The sequence below is a fragment of the Polistes fuscatus genome, unplaced genomic scaffold (genome assembly GCF_010416935.1).
Source record: "Polistes fuscatus isolate 324 unplaced genomic scaffold, CU_Pfus_HIC Scaffold10, whole genome shotgun sequence".
In the NCBI taxonomy this organism is placed as follows: Eukaryota; Metazoa; Arthropoda; class Insecta; order Hymenoptera; family Vespidae; genus Polistes; species Polistes fuscatus.
The window spans coordinates 42,069-48,068 of record NW_025112998.1 but is presented as its reverse complement, the minus strand read 5'-3'; the positions used below and the strand labels follow the sequence as shown (position 1 = coordinate 48,068).

The following is a 6,000-nucleotide window of genomic DNA, read 5'->3' as shown; positions in this document are numbered from 1 at the left end:
ATGGACTCCTAAACCACTTAACCGATTATAATAAAATTCGCACACCATGTGCAGTTCGATCCAACTTGAGAGATAGGATAGTTTAAATCTCAAATTATAGTCGCAATTTTAATTTATTGCTAATTATTTGTCTGTTATTATTTGACAGTCACAATTATCTGTTAACTCCAAATGATTCTAACAGATGTCGATACCTTTCGACTGGGTTGAGTAAGTAATCAATAGATGGCGCTGCTATGGTAAATCTGTGGCCGTCACGCCAAAGCTTGGCGCCACCGGCACTCTTACCGTCACGCCGCTAGTGACGAAACCAAAGAATTAGGAAAGCACCAAGTATATGAACAGCCGCTACTATTCGCGCTCTTCCGTTACAACCACCGAGCGAGACACGCGTGTTTTAACTAGCAGCGTTCAAAGACTGAACTCTAGTCTTACTTCCGTTTTCTCATTATTACATTTTGTTAAGTTTAAAATATATATTTTGTAAAATCCTTTTTGATACGTTTAAAATATAAAAATATTCTAATAATATTCTTCCCTAGTGAATTAATTATTATTGCATATCGACGAACACGCTACAAATCTACGAACGTGTCATATAAGCTACATTTTAACAGCATAATTACCACGTGTTGTTGATGCTATAAAATTAATTAAATTTATTTTGTAGTGAACGAAATACCGTATAATTCAATTATTTCCACTTTTTAAATTTTTGGTGTTAGCATAGCCGGCCACGTGTTACTTAGACTGAAGTGTAAATTGCATTCATATTATAATGAAGATAATACAGTGAAATTAATCCTGTTTTTTACTTATTTGTGCTTCATTGATCAAAACTTTATAATTTAATTTGAATATATGTATGTAAGTATTATCACATAATTATAAAATTTAATTAAAATGTCAATGCAAAAATGATACACAATTTCCTACACTTTTTCAATAGTTGTACAAATATTTTTTTTTATTGTTTTTATTTAACCTCTATTAAAAAATATTTAGCACTTATTATTTCAATATGATTTTCAATTTTTTTTTCTCATATTTAAACGATTAATTTATTATTTTCAGTCAAATGCCACGGAAAAAATCTAACCTCAACAACGCGAGCACCAGAGAGGCACGACGCAAACGTATTAAAAGAGCCCATCAGTTGGCAGAACAAATTGAATCAAGAAATCCAGCTCAAAGAATCAGGACAGCAGAAGGTCATGCACAAGAATCTCAAGAACAGTGTAACGAACGTCTTCAAGAGAATATCATAAGAACAAGAGCAGCAGGAGAACGAGACATAGCCACAGTAGGAGCACAGGAACAATAATTTCAATTTATACATGTAAGTAATATCACATGAATGGCTTAGTCAATGGGCGATTTTGGCAGCCAAAAACGTTGATGTTGACGAAATTAACTTCCAGATACAACAGTTGTTACCAGGCGATCTGATGTCTTTTAAATCAATCGATACTGTTGTTGATGAAAATGAAAGTGTAAATTTTCCGATTGAATTTTTAAATTCATTAGATATCCCTGGAATGCCACCACATAATCTTCGATTAAAGATTGGTTCCTCTATTATTCTCCTCCGTAATTTGAATCCACCTCAATTATGTAACGGTACGCGTTTGGTCATCAAAAAGATCACCGGAAACATTCTTGAAGCAACCATTTTGGCTGGGAAGTTTAAAGGAAAAGTGGTCCTGCTGCCACGTATTCCGATGATACCATCAGATTCTACCATACCCTTCAAAAGGCTACAGTTTCCAATTCGTTTAGCTTTCGCCATGTCTATAAATAAATCTCAAGGTCAAACAATGTCCATTTGTGGTTTAGATTTGGAAAATCCATGTTTTTCTCATGGGTAACTATATGTTGCGTGTTCACGTGTTGGGAAACCGTCGAATCTATTTGTGTTAGCTAAAGACAGGTTAACCAAAAACATTGTGCACCGATTGGTGTTAAATTAAATTGAAATTGAAAGTATTTATAATTCAAAAAAATAGATATTAATATTTAAAAGTTTAAGACTGTCTGCCTTGCCTACCTCATTCATGAGTTTAAGCGTCACATGTTATTTACTGTATTATACTGTAATATACTTATATTTGTTATAAAATTAAATGGAAATAATAAATCTGATAAATTTTTATTTCGTACCTACTGATTTATGCTTAATATCAAGTGTAAGAACATTTTAATTAATTGTGTTCAACGTACTTCCCCTTCAAATCTCAATCCAGTGAATTTGTATACCAACATCAACATTTTCGTCTTTGTTCGTAAATAATTTCATTGTACTAAAGGGTTATAGTAGTAGAAAGTCAAATAAGGAGATCACCATATTTTTTTACAAATACCATCTGTGTGAAAAAGCATAGTGGACTCCGTGACTGATGTTTTCTTATTGTTCCTCTTAGATTGTTTACTATAATGTAATATAACAAAAACTTTAGCCACAGCAACGCGTGGCCGGGTCAGCTAGTTTTCTATAGAAATTTTCGTATCCCTTTTTATATTTCTGTGTACGCGATTGATTCTAAAAATACAATATTTAATATACAATATCGTATCTAATGATGCGAACGTGAAGAATACTTCCAATATATTAAACAGGAACGAAGGATGAAGTCGTAAGAAATCGAGACAAGCAAAATGGCAGTAGGGGTAGGGATACGTCGTGATTGGGACTACTAGTCCAGTCAACGGGGGCCGTTTTCCTGTATCTCAGGAAAGAAGGTGAAAACTTGATATAAGGGTAAATAGACGACGCTGAATCGAATGGTGCTAATTTTTTTGAGCTGAATTGTGCCGTTTTTGAGAAAAAGGGTAAAAAAGGATAAAAATTGGTAAAAAATGGCTTTATCTTAGAATCTAGGCATTTAATCGAAAAAAGTTTCAAACAAAAGTTGTAGAGAATTAAAATATACATAAAAAATGTTCTATGAGTTATCTTCGTATTTTCAAAAATAAGCGAATAAAATTGGATTGAAGATGGGAAAATAATTGTAAGAGTGGGGAAGCAAGTCCCGCCTCTCAGTCGGCTTTTACACGCGAGCGGGCTAATGTGCGTGCGAGCGTCCGTGTGCACTAATACACAAACGAAGGATCTTTGGCAATCTTCGGGACTCTCGGTCTTGAATGAAAGTGCGAGTGAGAGAACAAACCAATATTTCTCTCTTTTTATTTATCATGCGATAACGAGTATTATTGTCCTTGGCCATCGATTGTTGAGCGTTCTGATATTTCTCTTTTTATATTTTTTCTTTCGGTAGCAAGAATTTTACGTCTTGGCCATCGAGCGTCGAGCGTTTTGTATACGAGTGCGAGTGAGAAAGAAAACCGATATTTCTCTCTTTCTATTTTTTCACTCGGTAGCCAGAATTTTACGTCTTGGCCATCGAGCGTCGAGCGTTTTGTATATCTATATATATCGGCGTATAAGCGCGGCATTTTTAAATCGAATCTTGATGCTTATGGCACGCCGTTTCTTTATTTATTGTCAAAAATAATGAACCTTGAGTAAAAAAAAATAATTCATTTTAACAGAAACTATTATTATTTAGTTGAGAGTAAAAATAATGAATTAATTTTGTGTCTCGCCATAAAATTAATTAGAATAATTAATTGATATAAATTCGTTGCCTCACAAAAATTTATTTGTATATCAAATTGAATACGTATTCTCTTTAAGACAAAATTTAAAATTTAAATATTTTTCCTATTAAATTATGTATTTTATAAAATTTTAAATTACTGACTTTTTGTCTCGTAAAAATTTATTAGTGTATCAAATTAAATACATATTTGAAAAAGAAGAATTTTATATCCACACATAAAATTAATTCAAGATATATATGAAAGGATATTCTAAAAACGTGGAATTTATTTTTTGTCTATACATAATTTTAATTCATTTTTATTATGTTATAAGAAAATAGTAATGCATTCTGATTCATCTTCGAAGTCTTAAGAATTGTACGAAATAAATTGAGATATTATCAAGTGGTGCGTTAGCGTAAGTAGTAAATTTTATTCTTTTTTATTTTAAATTTTATTTTTATGCTAATTTTTTGTTGTTACATTTCCCTTTTTTTATGTTCCAGTTTTTTTTCTCTCGCTCTTTCTCCCTTTCTTATGTTTAAATACCTTTTACGGTTATGGGAATTAATCGTTTTTTGTGATTTTCTTCTTGTTTACTCGTTTAATTGTTACTTCTTGTTAATTTTATTTATATTCTCCTTTCGCTTTCTTATTTCTTATATTCGCTATTATATTTTCATCAGTCATCGGTCAATATTTTTTTTTACTTTTGAGTTCAATTTTTAGTTTTATTATTTTATTTTATTAATATTCATTTTTATGTATGTGGGATTGGAAAAAAACATGAGCAAGAAGCTTGAAGATACGAATATATTCGAGAATGATCGTTGTTAAATTTACATATATTTCAAGTGAAGGTAAAGTCGTTTGTCAGTTAGGAAGAGTTAGAAAAAATATAAGCAGAAGCATTAAGATATGAATATTCGAGAACGATCATTGCTAAATATATCCGTATTTCAAGGAAAAGCAAAGTTGTTTGTCAGTTATGAAGGGTTAGAAAAAATGTAAGAAGAAACGTTAAGATATAAATATTGGAGAACGATCGTTGCTAAATATATACGCCTTTAGAGTAAGAAGAAAGTTTTTGTTCAGTATGAATGTTCGAGAACGATCGTTACTAAATATTCGAATAAGTGAAAAGACATAAGAAATATCGCCCTTTATTGTGATGGTGAGGGAAATGAGAGAGTATGAGTGAGTACGTGCATTTAGCGTGGATGCGGGGAATACAAGAAGGAAAGAGTATATAAGGTGAGAGAATGGGCAGAGGGGCAAGAGTTTTATATGAAGAGTCTACGAGCATATTAAGAGTAAAGAGTATTAAAGAATCTACGAGCGTATTAAGTGTAAAGAGTCTACAAACATATTAAGTGTAAAGAGTATACGAGCGTATTAGGAGTAAAGAGTATTAAGAGTAAAGAGTATTGACGGGTTTGACGAGTTTAAAGAGTCTACGAGCATATGAAGAGAAAAGAGTTTTACGAGTATATTATAAGTATATCAAAGAGCGTAACGACGAAAAGTGTAAGGGTTTAAGGGTAGAACAGTAAAGAATAAGATAATAAAGTAAGTCAGAGTATCTGTAGGGATTTAAAAAATATAATTCCTACATGTATATATGTACTTATACACAGGTTTCTTTTGTGTGTATGTATCTACATAAATATATATATATATATATAAATATGTAAGTTTGGGATAAATCCGAACTATAGCGCGACACATTAAATGGAGCCGCTCGACACTCAGACCAAGCTCGAGTCGCGCGGTCATGGCGCTTGAGGGTCGTAACGACGTTATACGGGGGGGGGGTAACAACGGGGATGTATATATGTAAGATTCATGGCGCTTGTCGATGATTATTGTAATTAAGTTTGATTTGTAAAGACAATAAAGTAAAGCTGTACACATTGTTTATTCAGTTATTACAAGCATCAACCGCTGTACTTATTCTTTGTAACGTAGTTACCTTATTTATTAAGACAAAGGAATTGTCTTATAAATCAACAACGACAAAATGCTGTCGTTCGAGCAAGATTCTGCTTTGTTTCTGAGGCATTAGACACAAAAACCACCATTCTAAGAGTCCGTACAATTCAATTGGAAGAAGAGGACACAACTTATGAATTCCCGGAACACCTTTCTACGATAGAGAATCATCGAAAACTTTTCGAGACAGGGATAGCGAAGAACGTAGTCAAGAGTATAAAAACACGGGAAAAGTTCCGGAAGGTGTGGATTTCTCTCGTAAATGATCTTAAAAGTCAATACTTGGATGAAGAGGGTAACGTATGTTACGACGGTATTTATTTGGATGAGTGTCGGGCGTATGTTGATCCTAGTTCTGATCCCACCTATAACCTTTAACCCTTCCTGCATGAAAAGATCACATCACGA

The 6,000-nt window shown here is 32.7% G+C and overlaps 1 long non-coding RNA gene across 1 annotated transcript; it reads left to right on the top strand.

The window, feature by feature from the left end:
• Positions 1–365: 365 nt before the first annotated feature.
• Positions 366–2,137, top strand: LOC122525158. Its single transcript, XR_006305721.1, has 3 exons — positions 366–867; positions 1,075–1,339; positions 1,422–2,137. It is a non-coding gene; the product is annotated as an uncharacterized LOC122525158 (long non-coding RNA).
• Positions 2,138–6,000: the final 3,863 nt, after the last annotated feature.